Source organism: Bos javanicus, chromosome 18 (assembly GCF_032452875.1).
Source record: "Bos javanicus breed banteng chromosome 18, ARS-OSU_banteng_1.0, whole genome shotgun sequence".
In the NCBI taxonomy this organism is placed as follows: domain Eukaryota; kingdom Metazoa; phylum Chordata; class Mammalia; order Artiodactyla; family Bovidae; genus Bos; species Bos javanicus.
The window spans coordinates 2163244-2176499 of NC_083885.1; the positions used below are offsets into that span (position 1 = coordinate 2163244).

The 13256-nt window shown below is 48.3% G+C and overlaps 1 protein-coding gene across 3 annotated transcripts in view; it reads right to left on the reverse strand.

Annotated features, from left to right (window-relative positions):
* The window catches only part of PDPR (pyruvate dehydrogenase phosphatase regulatory subunit), a 43984-nt gene extending 42090 nt beyond the window's left edge, over nucleotides 1-1894 (reverse strand). Inside the window, exon 1 of one of the 3 annotated variants that reach the window (XM_061386713.1) lies at nucleotides 1366-1894. The gene's annotated coding sequence lies outside the window, so the exon portion shown is untranslated. The remainder of the gene's footprint in view (nucleotides 1-1365) is intronic. The other 2 variants (XM_061386715.1, XM_061386716.1) reach the window with 2 other exon arrangements.
* Between the last annotated feature and the right edge of the window lie 11362 nt (nucleotides 1895-13256).

A 13256-nucleotide genomic window follows, 5' to 3' on the forward strand; every position in this document is an offset into this window, starting at 1 on the left:
ATACTACTTGAATGAGATAAAATGAATGAGGACAAAGAACAAAGAAGATGGGGGGAAAATTAAGCGATGATTCAGATCTCAAGCCTAGGGCCCCAGATGTGAGGGGATAGCCAAATAACATGAAACAACTTTTTTCCACAACGGTAATATTCTTATAGGTAATTATTATGTGCCAGACACCGCTTTATATATACTGCTAATTTAATCCTCACACATCCATGAAAGAGATGCTACAATTTCTGTTGTACGCCTGAGGAAATGGCAGCACAGAGAACTGAAATGACTGATCCAAGCTCCTACGATACTGATGAGCAGCAGAGCCTGAATGCAAAGCCTGTGAGTTTAGCACCAGAGTCTGCCATTGAATCATTATTCCATGCTACCTTTAAATTAAGATGAGTTAAAAAAGGGTAGCTGTAAAGGAGGCCAGAACGACAAGGGTTAGCAAAGGTGGCATTAGAAACATAATAACATTTCAGTTTCAAAAAGAAATAATACTAAAAGACCAGAGTGATAAGAACTAAGAAAAGGATTTTTGATCTTGTGCTCATCATGACCTTCAAGAGTCAGTGAAGTGGTGAGAACAAATAAAAGGAGGATTTACAGTGGATGCAAAGAATCAAAGTAAGGAAGGCAACAGAGTCTATTCCAGTAGGTTGGCAGCAAAAGTAAATAAAGCCTGAGGGCAAAGGAGATAAAATCAGTAGAGAAGAAATGGAAAATGTCAAAGATGAAGTAAAACACATCTGGTTGAAAACCAATCATGCGTGTAATTTCTGCTAAACAACCTCAAAACTGTCTCTGGTTATGCTCAGATGTGCTTTCACAGATAAGACGACAGCTCCAGCTCCTGTGAGTTGTTCCTCTGCATGGTCACAGCATCCTGCACAAATTGGCTGCTGGTCACAAAGGACCCTGAGTGAGAAGCGTCTATTAACGGTGTTCTAAATGGATCAGCACACCATTTCCCACACCTCCCTCAGCATAAAGCCCACCTCCGACAACTATTTTAAAACACGCAGACACACATTCAGAGGCTCCCTCTCTGGAGATTCTGTTCCTGCTGGTCTAGGGTGCTGCATCTTCAACAAGTGCACCCGGTGATACGAAGTTTGAGAACCTGATCCAAACCCCTAGCCCTAGAAAAGCGCCCCTTGAGCCCGGCTCTCTCCTCGCCCCGCACCCCCACACCACGCTCACAAACGCACAGGGAAAACGGACTTGAAGATGCCTCACTCAAACCTCACGTTAGAAGAGACCTCCCTGCCCCGCCTGGACGTTCCCAGGTAACCTCGCTGCCGACTCTGCAGCAGCTGACCAGCTGGTCAAGAACAAGCACGTCTCCACGCGGGAAAACGACTCCACCTGCAGAGACGACCCGGGTGGACGAGCCTGACGCGCGGCGGGGGCGGTGCACGGCCGAGGGGCGCCGGGACAGAGGTCACCCAGCCGCGCTGGGTGCCCGCAGGGCCGGTGCCCCGGCCTCGGCACGGCTCTGCGAGGCGTCACAGCAGCTGAGAGGCTGGGGGAGCGCGGGGACACGGCTCCCCAGGGCTGGCCAGAGCTGACGGAAGACGACGGCCGGCCGGAGCTACCGGAGCCAGACCGCGGGAGAAAGCTGGGGGCGCGGGGTCCCGGGCCGCCGAGGCCCGCGCGGTCCGCAGGCCGGAGCGGCGTCCTCACCAGAGCCTCCCTTTACCTCACGGGCGGCCGAAGGCTCCGCACGCAGCGGCGCCTCGACTGAGGCGGGGCGGCAGGCACGGCAGGACCCAGGGGTCCTGGGGGCCGGAAAGGGAGGTGGGGGCGGGAAGGGGGCGGGGCGGAGGGCGTGAGGTTCCGGGGACGCTGGAGACGCGACCTTCCGCGTTTTACGGTCCCGGGCAAGGGTACGCCGGCGCGTAAGCTCACTCGCGCACGCGCGCCGCGACGCCTGGGTAGAGCTCCGCCCCTGACACATGGGCTTGTTTGGGTCTCGCGAGGCTCCGCCCCTGGACTGAGGGCACCCGCCTCCGCATCTTCCAAGATGGAGGCGAAGTGGAGGCCTGCCTTTTCCGGGCCTGCCTTTTAGGACTCTGGCCTCGGGCCGTTGATTTCTGCAGATGCTGCCGAGACGGCGGCAGCCCCGCTGGAGAGTGAGTGAGTGAGTGAGTGAGTGAGTGGGTGAGTGGGTGGGTGGGTGGGTGGGTGAGTGAGTGAGTGAGTTCTCGCTTCCGTCGGGGCGAGTGCCCAAGTGTGATCCCCCGTGGTCCGCCACCCAAAGACACTCTAGTCCAGGGCGTAGGCTCTTGGACGGACAGACGCTTTGTTTTTTGGAAGTCTCCCGAGTCTTCTTGGGGAATCGCTAGCAGAGCAAATCGGGAATCCGGTCTGCTGGACCGGTCCGACCTCGGAAGCAGGATTAGATCTCAGCTCGGGGCTGGATCTTTTCTTTTTGCACCTTCCCTGCTAGTCTGGACCAGAAGAGGAATCATTCACTCCATCTTCTGAGGAGCTCACCACCGACTCCTTCACCTCGCTTCCTGTCACTTCGTCCTGTTTTCTTTCCTTTATAGAACGTGTCGCTATGGTAGATCAGTGTTGAATGTCTTTCCAGTCTAGTTGCAAAATCTACCCTTGCACACGGTACCTAAATTTCATGCATGACTATGTTCTCGGCACTTAGAATTGTGTTTGGCACAAAGTCCAGGAAAAATGTCTGAATAGACAGCGATCTAACGGCACAGGCTGGGCTGCGTTGAGGGCCACACTCACCAGTTCCCATTCTTTGGATTCAAGTCCATCTCACCACACAAGCCAGTTTTATTTAATGGATGGCTTCCTGTGGCCAGGGGTCATGCTGGGTAATGGAGTAGACGTTGCTTATAAAATTACTGTCCTGTTTTCAAAGCAGAGAAGAGAATCTGGGAACCGAGATAAGGAAGACACACAAACGTCTACAGAGTCACTCTCCATGCAGTGGGCACATGGCTGGGAGAGAAGCCCTGCTCCTCCCCCTGAGACTACTGTCGCTGTCACTAGACTTGACATCCAGCCTTCAGTGACTCCTCGGTAAGAACCTGGTACTGTGCGTGTCCACCACGTACCTGTGAGCCCATGTCTGCGTGGAAACCAGAGCTCTGCATGCATTCCAGTTCACACCCGTGGGGAGGGAGAGAAGCAGCCAATGCCTTCAGCACACCAACCTCCACCCATAAATCATGCTGCAGTTTCGCAGTAGAACACCTGCCATTTCACAGAGTCCCTGTAAGACGGAGTCATATTACAAGTGGTTCCTGTGCCAGGCATTGTGCCGGTTGAAACTTCATCACAACTGTGTGAGTTGCAGGGATCCCTAACCTCTGGGATCCAAAGCCTGATGATCTGAGGTGGAGCTGATGTAATAACAGAAATACAAGTGCACAATCAATGTGATGCGCTTTAATCATCCAGAAACCATCCCTCCTACCCCAGTTGGTGGAAAAACTGTCTTCCATGGAACTGGGCCCTGGTGCCCAGAAGGTTGGGGATAGCTGAATTCCTGCACCTGTGAGGAAAGTGAGGCCTATAAAAGCATATTCTCATGTTGCAGATAATGAAACCAGGCCTCACATGTAACATTTACATGAAGTGGTAAATATTCAAGTCAGTGCCAAGAAATGTGGTAGAGACAGTGGTGGTACATTAGGACCACCTGGGGAATCTAAACCCGTTTCGTCAGAATGAACTGGAATCAACAAGGCGGAAAAACACATAAGGTCAGTTCCTGGAAGTTCCAGGAACTTCCTTTGTATCTAGAAATGGCAGTTGTGTAAAGCTTTGTGGATGATGTAGGGCTTGAGCTGGTTCTTAAAGAAGCTCTGTTCATATAAACCAGCAGTAGGTGGCGCTGTGGCCTAGGAAATGGGGTTTCCTGGGTTTAGACAGCCCCTCTTTGGAGGGCACTACGTGGAGATTAGATAGAAACCCGTCAGACTAAAGAAATCTCCCTGGAGAGGTGATAACGCAGCATGGTCCTTGGAACACAAGAGCGACTGAGGGGTGGCTTTTTGGGGTGCTGCCTCCCAAAGGGGTGGGACCACCTCTGCTGTTCTTACCAAGAGAGGCTCTGTTGAGTCAGGGACCCTTAGACAGGTGGATCCCAGGCATCATCTGACTTGAGCTCCTCAGAGTCAGAGCTGAGAGGGTGGTTGTGTGCCGGGGACCAGCCCCGGCTGATCCAGGGTATTCGAAGGAGAGACGGCATAGGAGAGGATCAGGGTACGATAGCTTCAATTAGATATTAATTAGAGATATAAAGAGTAATAGAATAAGGATAGCTCAGTAGGAAAATTCAGTGGAGAAAAGAGGCTGAGTAGCTTGGTTTACGCGGGAGACCAATAAAACTTCAAGACAAGAAGTTTGCACCACTTACGTAGGCCGCAGGCGTCCTTCCGTTCTCCCGAAGGAGAGGAGACACTGAGGCCTCCCCGGTCGGATCTTAGAAGCCCAGGCATAATTAGTAAGCATGGTGGGTTCCGCGCTCCAGATGGAGACTCAACCAGAGTGAGAGAGAGAGTGACATGGGGAGACCAGTATTTCGAGAAACTGATCCCAATTCTTTATTTTCCAGGGTCTACTTTTATACACTGAGATGTTATGCAAAAGTCACGCGGGGTCAGCAGTCCTGACTTTTATCAAAGTCAGGTGCTTCATACAAATGTATACAGAGGTCTTAGGGGTGTTACATCATCTTCTGGCCAGGGGGGCCTGCTGACAATTCACGACCCTCTCCTTGTGACAGCGGTCAGTCAATCAGGACACTTATTTCTCCAGGGCTGATTATTCTCAAAACAGACACCACCCAAATAAAGTTACATTCCTATAGGGTGACGGTGTAGTGGGTTTTAGTTAAGGAAAGAATTTACTTAGCCTAAGGTCTAACGTGATTAATATCAAAGGTTAATACTTATTTCTTCTATATATTCATTAATGTGTGTAAGGGCAGGGGATATGGAGACTTAGCAACAAACATTGGCTCAACAAATGAAAAACCCTTCACCAACACAATTTCTAATTAGCCCACTATACTTATAGTTTTCTAACTTCTCTAAAGAACCTGTTTTTAGAGGGTTTAAAGCATCTCGTGCCTCTCACGGTTGGGAGGCTGTGAGCAATCACATGTGGCCCAATGAGCCTGTCAGGCAGGCTGGAGAACCTTCAGAGGAGTTTGTAGGTTAAAACACTCTTATCACGCCCAGGAATTATTATTAACTGGAGCTCTAGGTTAACTCCTTCTCTGAAAGAGGTGGTGGGGGACAGTCCCCCGTAAAGTCAGAGATGTAGGTGAGAGCACAAAGTAGTAAAGTAGGCAGGCTCTGGTAATGGGGGTAGACTCCTGAGGCTCGATCCCGCCTTTGCGTATGTCGAGCCTCCTTCCTCATGACCTTTGTCATGGGCGGAGTACCTCACTCTGGCCCCCAACAGTTGTGCTGGTTGGTTAAAAGCACAACTTCGGGCTGACCTGGCCTGGGTCTGGATGCCAGCACTCCTTGGCGTATGACCTTGTGAGGTGTTAGCTCTCCTGGGCCTCTGTGGGAGTTACCAACAAAGACTATATATAAAGAGAAAGAACCAACAAGATGTGTATGTACATAGAGGGAGAGATTAATGTTGAAGTCACTCACAGGACAGTGGTGCTGGCAGGTCTGGAATGCGCAGGACAGGCGGGCAGGCTGGAGACCCAGGGACCAGCTGATGGTGGGGGTCTCCAGCTCCCAGGCAGTGTGGAGACCCAATTCCTTCTTCCTCCACAGGAACTCTGTTTTCTTTTAAGAGCTTTAACTGAATGGATGAGGCCCACTCAGGTACAGAGGGTAATCTGCTTTACTCAAAGTCTAGTGATAAAACAGTTATTCACATCCAGAAAATACCTTTACAACAATATCTAGACTGGTACTTGATCAAACAGCTGGTTACCATCTTCTAGCCAGTTTGACACATAAAATTAATCATCCAGCCTTCAATTACTTGCTTGTAAAGTGGGCAATGACACTTTTTTGTTTGCTTTTGCAGCCTCAAGCAATGTGTATAGACTACTTGGCCCAAAATTTGCAAAAAATTTTGCGCCACAGATAACTTTTAATATTGTTTTTGCAAAGTGAACCACACCGCCTGGCACCAGGGGCTCCAGGCTGTGGGAAGTGGGGGTGATGAGCCAAACTGAATGACCATGGAGGCTGGTGACGCACAGTCGAAGAGCAGGAACCTGTGCCAGGCCTGTTAGCCTGATGCCTGTGCTGGGCGCTGGGGGGAGTCCCTGGGGGCCCTGGGGCTGCTTTGAGTTCCTTAGGACTTCTGCATGAACTCCGTGGCTGTGGTGGAGACTCGCTCGCTCAGGGGGTGCCCTGGGAATCCAGTGAGCTTGTCTGTGCTCAGTGAGCTGCACGGGTATGGGTGACCTGTGGGCAGCTCTACCCCGGCCTCCGCTGATCTTGGCTAACTTGGCTTCTGTGCTTTCCAGCCTTTTCCCTGCATGGCGCTGGGTGTTCACACTTACCATCAGTCACTTTTTGGAACTCTTCCCTTCCCCTCAAAGTGTAATGTAACCATTTCACAGCCACTTCTGTTGGGACACTCACACAGTTCTGTTGATGGTATTTAACTGAGCAAAACCGGTTTTGCCTCCCCTGGGAAGCCCCACCCTGAGGAGCTCCTGTCAGAGGTAGAGGGGACTCTTTCCTTAGCTGTTTCTTGTGTCTCTTCTCAGGAAGAGCTGAGTGACCACACCCTGCCTTTTGAGGAAGACCTGACCCCCCCCCCCCAGAAGGCTCTCCCATCCCTCCCTCCGCCTGCTCACCAGTGCCCAGCAGGTCCTCCAGTGGGCTCTTCATCCTCTGAACCCCAGGACGTCTGCCCACCAGCCCATTTCTACTTAGCGATCTGTTCATCTGTTAGGAGACTCGTGTGTTCTTTCCTCGAAGATGCAACTAGCGCTGAGTGAAACACACTGAATAAAGGAAAGGAAAGCTGAATACTCTCTAGGCAGTAACTGATAAGAGAGGCCCAGCCATTTCAACATCTTGATTGTACAACCAGGAGACGGTACTGATGGAGGCTCTTTGAAGTTCAAACCGACACTGGGATCCACCTACAAACTGCTATTACAGTTTTCCTTTTTCTCCACAGCAGAGTGAGAGCTACAGAAAACTCTCCACTGTGAGCCATGAGCAGTCCTCTTCCCAGGTCTCTCTCTGCTGCTTAGGAGCAGCACCCAGAGGGGCCCCTCGCATCAGGCTTCTTCTGGATGCAGATTCCTTTAGTGCTTTTGGGATTTACTACTTTCCCTGACAAGAACACGACTGGGGCAGTGGCTCCTGTTTGGTAATTGAGCTGCTGTAAGTATGTTTTGAAAAATAGATGCCAAAAACTTGCATGTTAATGTTCCTAGCAGCATTATGAAGAATAGTCAATAGGTTGGAAACAACCCAGATGCCCATCAGCAGATGAAATACAGGATATCCATACAATGGAATACTATCCAACAATAAAAAAGGGACGAAGTGTGGGTTCAAGCTGCAACATGGATGAACTTTGAAGACATTAAGCTAAGTGAAAGAAGCCAGACATAAAGGCTGCAAATTATATGATTCCATTTGTGGCAAATGACCAGAACAGGCAGATCTATAAAGACAGAAAGTAGATTTACGGCTGCAAGAGACTGGGATGGGACACTGGGGAGAAAGAGGGGTGACTGCTGCTGGATATGGGGTTTATTTTGGGGGTGATGAAAACGTTCTCAAAATTGGTTGTGGTGATGATTACCCAACTCTGTGAATGTGCTAACTACCACTGACTTTTACACCTTGCATTCATGCTCAGTTGCTCCAGTCATGTCTAATTCTTTGTGACCCCATGGACTGTAACCTGCCAGGTTCCTCTGTCCATGGAATTTTCCAGGCAAGAATATTGGAGTGGGTTGCCACGCCATCCTCCAGGGGATCTTCCTGACCTAGGGATCGAACCTGCGATCTACTCTACTGATAGGTGGATTCTTTACCCAATAATCCACCTGGGAAGCCCAACTTCATACCTTAAAAGAGTGAACTAAAGGATATGTGAGTTAAATCTCAATGAAGCTCTTTTAAAAAACACTAGCGGCCAGTTTCTGCCCCCGAGAAGCAGGTGGATTGTGTTCTGCGGGCACCAGGAGTGGTTTTCTGTGGGGCAGGTGCCTGAGATGTGCCTGCAGAGCCTACAAAGCACGGCTCTCTGAGAGAGCTGCAAGACTGTCTTACAGGATAACCTTTGGTTCCCTCATTTTGTTTGCCCTGCATCTAGTGCTCTGCCCCTCAGTCCACCTTCTCTGGAGGAGTATTTCGGAAGTGCTCAAAGGCAATAATCTTGATTCGTTCATTTGTTGTTTGTCCTCTAACTCCCTGCAGAGGGCTGGTGCTCAGGAAAATCTTTAGGGAGAAAGGCAATCGGGAGGCTGGGACTGCATGTGCCGGGCTGACTCGACATGTACCAGTGCCCCTCCCCACCCATGTTCCTCAAGTGCACACCAGTGGGGCCAGGTCCCATAACACTGGCCCTCCCCTGCCCCACAGCTGTGGACTTTTCTAGAGGTTATCTGCTCCCTGGAACATTCAGGCTGAATTTCTGAGGGGTCAGAAGGAGGGACCTGTCGCATAGCCACAGTCAGTAAGCAGCCCTGACAGCAGTCACTGGTCGAGTGTGGAAGGTCTGCACAGTAATCAGGGCATCGAGGACTGGGGATCGAGGACTTCCCGAGTGTAGAAGGTCTGCATAGTAATTAGTGAGAGGCATCTAGAACTGGGGATCTGAGGACTTCCCGAGTTTGGAAGGTCTGCGTAGTAATTAGTGAGGGCATCGCAAGAACTGGGGATCTGAGGACTTGCCTTGAAGCAGTTTTGGCAGCAGTTGATAGGAATTATGTGAATAGGAAAGACTAGAGATCTCTTCAAGAAAATCAGAGATACCAAGGGAACATTTCATGCAAAGATGGGCTCAATAAAGGACAGAAATGGTAGGGACCTAACAGAAGCAGAAGATATTAAGAAGAGGTGGCAAGAATACACAGAAGAACTGTACAAAAAAGATCTTCATAACCCAGATAATCACTATGGTGGGATCACTCACTTAGGGCCAGACATCCTGGAATGTGAAGTCAAATGGGCCTTAGGAAGCATCACTAGGAACAAAGCTAGTGGAGGTGATGGAATTCGAGTTGAGCTATTTCAAATCCTGAAAGATGATGCTGTGAAAGTGCTGCACTCAATATGCCAGCAAATTTGGAAAACTCAGCAGTGGCCACAGGACTGGAAAAGGTCAGTTTTCATTCCAATCCCAAAGAAAAGCAGTGCCAAAGAATGCTCAAACTACCGCACAATTGCACTCATCTCACACGCTAGTAAAATAATGCTTAAAATTCTCCAAGCCAGGCTTCAGCAATATGTGAACCGTGAACTTCCAGATGTTCAAGCTGGTTTTAGAAAAGGCAGAGGAACCAGAAATCAAATTGCCAACATCCGATGGATCATTGAAAAAGCAAGAGAGTTCCAGAAAAACATCTATTTCTGCTTTATTGACTATGCCAAAGCCTTTGACTGTGTGGATCACAATAAACTGGAAAATTCTGAAAGAGATGGGAATCCCAGACCACCTGACCTGCCTGTTGAGAAATCTGTATGCAGGTCAGGAAGCAACAGTTAGAACTGGACATGGAACAACAGACTGGTTCCAAATAGGAAAAGGAGTACGTCAAGGCTGCATATTGTCAACCTGCTTATTTAACTTATATGCAGAGTACATCATGAGAAACGCTGGACTGGAAGAAGCACAAGCTGGAATCAAGATTGCCGGGAGAAATATTAGTAACCTCAGATATGCAGATGACACCACCTTTATGGCAGAAAGTGAAGAGGAACTCAAAAGCCTCTTGATGAAGGTGAAAGAGGAGAGTGAAAAAATTGGCTTAAAGCTCAACATTCAGAAAACTAAGATCATGGCATCTGGTCCCATCACTTCATGGCAAATAGATGGGGAAACAGTGGAAACAGTGGCTGAGTTTATTTTTCTGGGCTCCAAAATCACTGCAGATGGTGACTGCAGCCATGAAATTAAAAGACACTTGCTCCTTGGAAGAAAAGTTATGACCAACTTAGACAGCATATGGAAAACCAGAAACATCAGTTTGTCAACAAAGATCCGTCTAGTCAAGGCTATGGTTTTTCCAGTAGTCATGTATGGATGTGAGAGTTGGACTATAAAGAAAGCTGAGCTCCGAAGAATTGATGCTTTTGAACTGTGGTGTTGGAGAAGACTCTTGAGAGTCCCTTGGACTGCAAGGAGATCCAACAAATCCATCCTAAAGGAAATCAGTCCTGAATATTCATTAGGACTGATGCTGTAGCTGAAACTCCAATACTTTGACCACCTGATGCGAAGAGCTGACTCATTTGAAAAGACCCTGATGCTGGGAAAGATTGAGGGTAGGAGGAGAAGGGGACGACAGAGGATGAGATCGTTGGATGGCATCACTGACTCAATGGACATGGGTTTGGGTGGACTCCGGGAGTTGGTGATGGACAGGGAGGCCTGGTGTGCTGCGGTTCATGGGGTCGCAGAGTCGGACATGATTGAGCGACTGAACTGAACTGATGGGGGTGCCAAAGCCCTCCCACCCCATGGGACTGTTTCCCAAGTGAGACCACGAGTTAGTGGAACTGGGAGTGGGCTCTGAGCCTCTGAAGGGGCCTGCTCTGCTCAGTCCGGGACAGCTGCTGCCCAAGAAGTGGGGACCTGGCTGCTGAGCAACAGTGGGAGCGTTAGGAGGCCCCACTCAGATTCCCAGAGGAAACACCAAGCCTTCAGGAGTCTAGGAGGCTTGAGCGAGGGCCAGCTTCTCCCGGGGAAGGCCATTTCAGGAAGCTCCTCCCACCCATTAGGCAGCCTGACCACCCACAGTGCTTACCCAGAAACCAGACAGTGCAGGGAAAGGCAGACCCGGGTTCTAATCCCAACTCCAACTCCGCCTCTGGCTGGCTGCATGATCCTGGGCGAGAAAGTTATTCTGCTCTGAGACCCAGTTTCTTCATCTATAAAATAGGGCATATATTTAAAAGTCATTTCCATTGGTTTGTACAAACAACATTCATATATTTTTAAATTTGAAATTTTTAAACTTATTTTTAACTTAAAATTCAAAAACTGGAAATAGAACTGCCTTATGATCCAGCAATCCCACTGCTGGGCATACACACTGAGGAAACCAGAAGGGAAAGAGACACGTGTACCCCAATGTTCATTGCAGCACTGTTTATAATAGCCAGGACATGGAAGCAACCTAGATGTCCATCAGCAGATGAATGGATAAGAAAGCTGTGGTACATATACACAATGGAGTATTACTCAGCCATTAAAAAGAATACATTTGAATCAGTTCTAATGAGGTGGATGAAACTGGAGCCTATTATACAGAGTGAAGTAAGGCAGAAGGAAAAACATAAATACAGTATACTAACGCATATGTATGGAATTTAGAAAGATGGTAACAATAACCTGGTGTACGAGACAGCAAAAGAGACACTGATGTATAGAACAGTATTATGGACTCTGTGGGAGAGGGAGAGGGTGGGAAGATTTGGGAGAATGACATTGAAACATGTAAAATATCATGTAAGAAACGAGATGCCAGTCCAGGTTCAATGCACGATACTGGATGCTTGGGGCTAGTGCACTGGGACGACCCAGAGGGATGGTATGGGGAGGGAGGAGGGAGGAGGGTTCAGGATGGGGAACACATGTATACCTATGGCGGATTCATTTTGATATTTGGCAAAACTAATACAATTATGTAAAGTTTAAAAATAAAATAAAATTAAATTAAAAAAAATAAAAAAGAACAAAAGGCACTAAAATAAAAATAAAACAAAAAAAATTAATATATGATTTATTTAAATCCTTACTTATATTCAAGTACATATTTACCTTTTAGAACACTTCTTATTCTTTCACGTAGGACTCCTTTCGTGCAAGTCTCATAGTGATAAATTATCTCAGCTTTTGTTTATCTGACAACATCTTTATTTTAAAGGTTATTTTCATTAGGTTAAAAAAATTCTACGTTTGAAGTTTTTCTTTTCACTGTCTTCCGATTTCCATCGTTTATGAAGTCAGTCATCAATCTTAGTGTAACACAATACAAAGGTCAGAAAAAAATTTTTTTTCATGTTCAAGGTGTCTTTATTGGTTGCTTCAAACTATTACAAAGTAAGAACTGCTGTTGGGCCCCTGGTCTCAGTAGTAGAGAAACAGCCTTAAAACCCTAGAGACCCAATTCTCCAAAGTTTCTCTCAGAGTGTGTGTTGGGTAACATTTTTTTTTCCTGGTGCAGGATTACACACTGTGCTTAGTTATTAAGTCTCCCCTTAGTCTCCTTTAATTTGGAGCAGTTCCTTAGTCTCTATCTTTCGTGACTGAGTGAAGGGCAGTAATTTTGTAGAACATGGCTTGGTACGGGTTTGTCCAGTGTTTCCTCACGACGGATTCAGGCTCTGCACTTTTGACAAGAAGACCGCAGAAAGGATGTTGTGTTCTCAGTACATTTTATCAGGAGGCATGAAATGTCCATCTGTTCCATTCTCCTTGCCGTTAAGGTGGATCACATGGTTTAGCTGCATTTTTCCACTGTAAATTACTGTTTTCTCTCTGTATTTAACAAGTAATTTGAGAAGACACTGCTGTGCTACAGGTCCTTTTGGGCAATGGAGATAGGAACCAGGACCAAGGTCAGACGCGCCCACTGGAGGTCTGTCGGGTTGGGCAGACTCTTGGGGTCAGGCCAGTGGCTTCTGCCCAGAGCTGGATGAGGGTTGTCTTACTTGGTCACACAGGTCCCAAAGCCTGTGTGCCTGGTCAGAGAAAGAGCCCACGGCAGGGGTGCTCATTTGGCTGCTAATCAGCTGTTTTGAGAAGTCGCCTCCCCACCTCTGTGCCTCACTTTTTCATCCAGGTGAGAGAGCTGGATGGTCTAAGCTTCCCTTTCTGGCCAAGACCCTTTTGTTCTTAGCTCCTTTTGAGAACAGAAGCTAAATGGCTCTGAAGATTGAAGTTGGCCAAGGAGCTTTTACCTGAAAAATCACACACAAAACGTGGGCGCTGCACGTGCTCAGCCGCATCCGACTCTCTGCGACCCTCTGGATCGCAGCCCGCCAGGTTCCTCCATCCATGGGATTCTCCAGGCAAGAATACCAGAGTGTGTTGCCATTCCCTGCTCC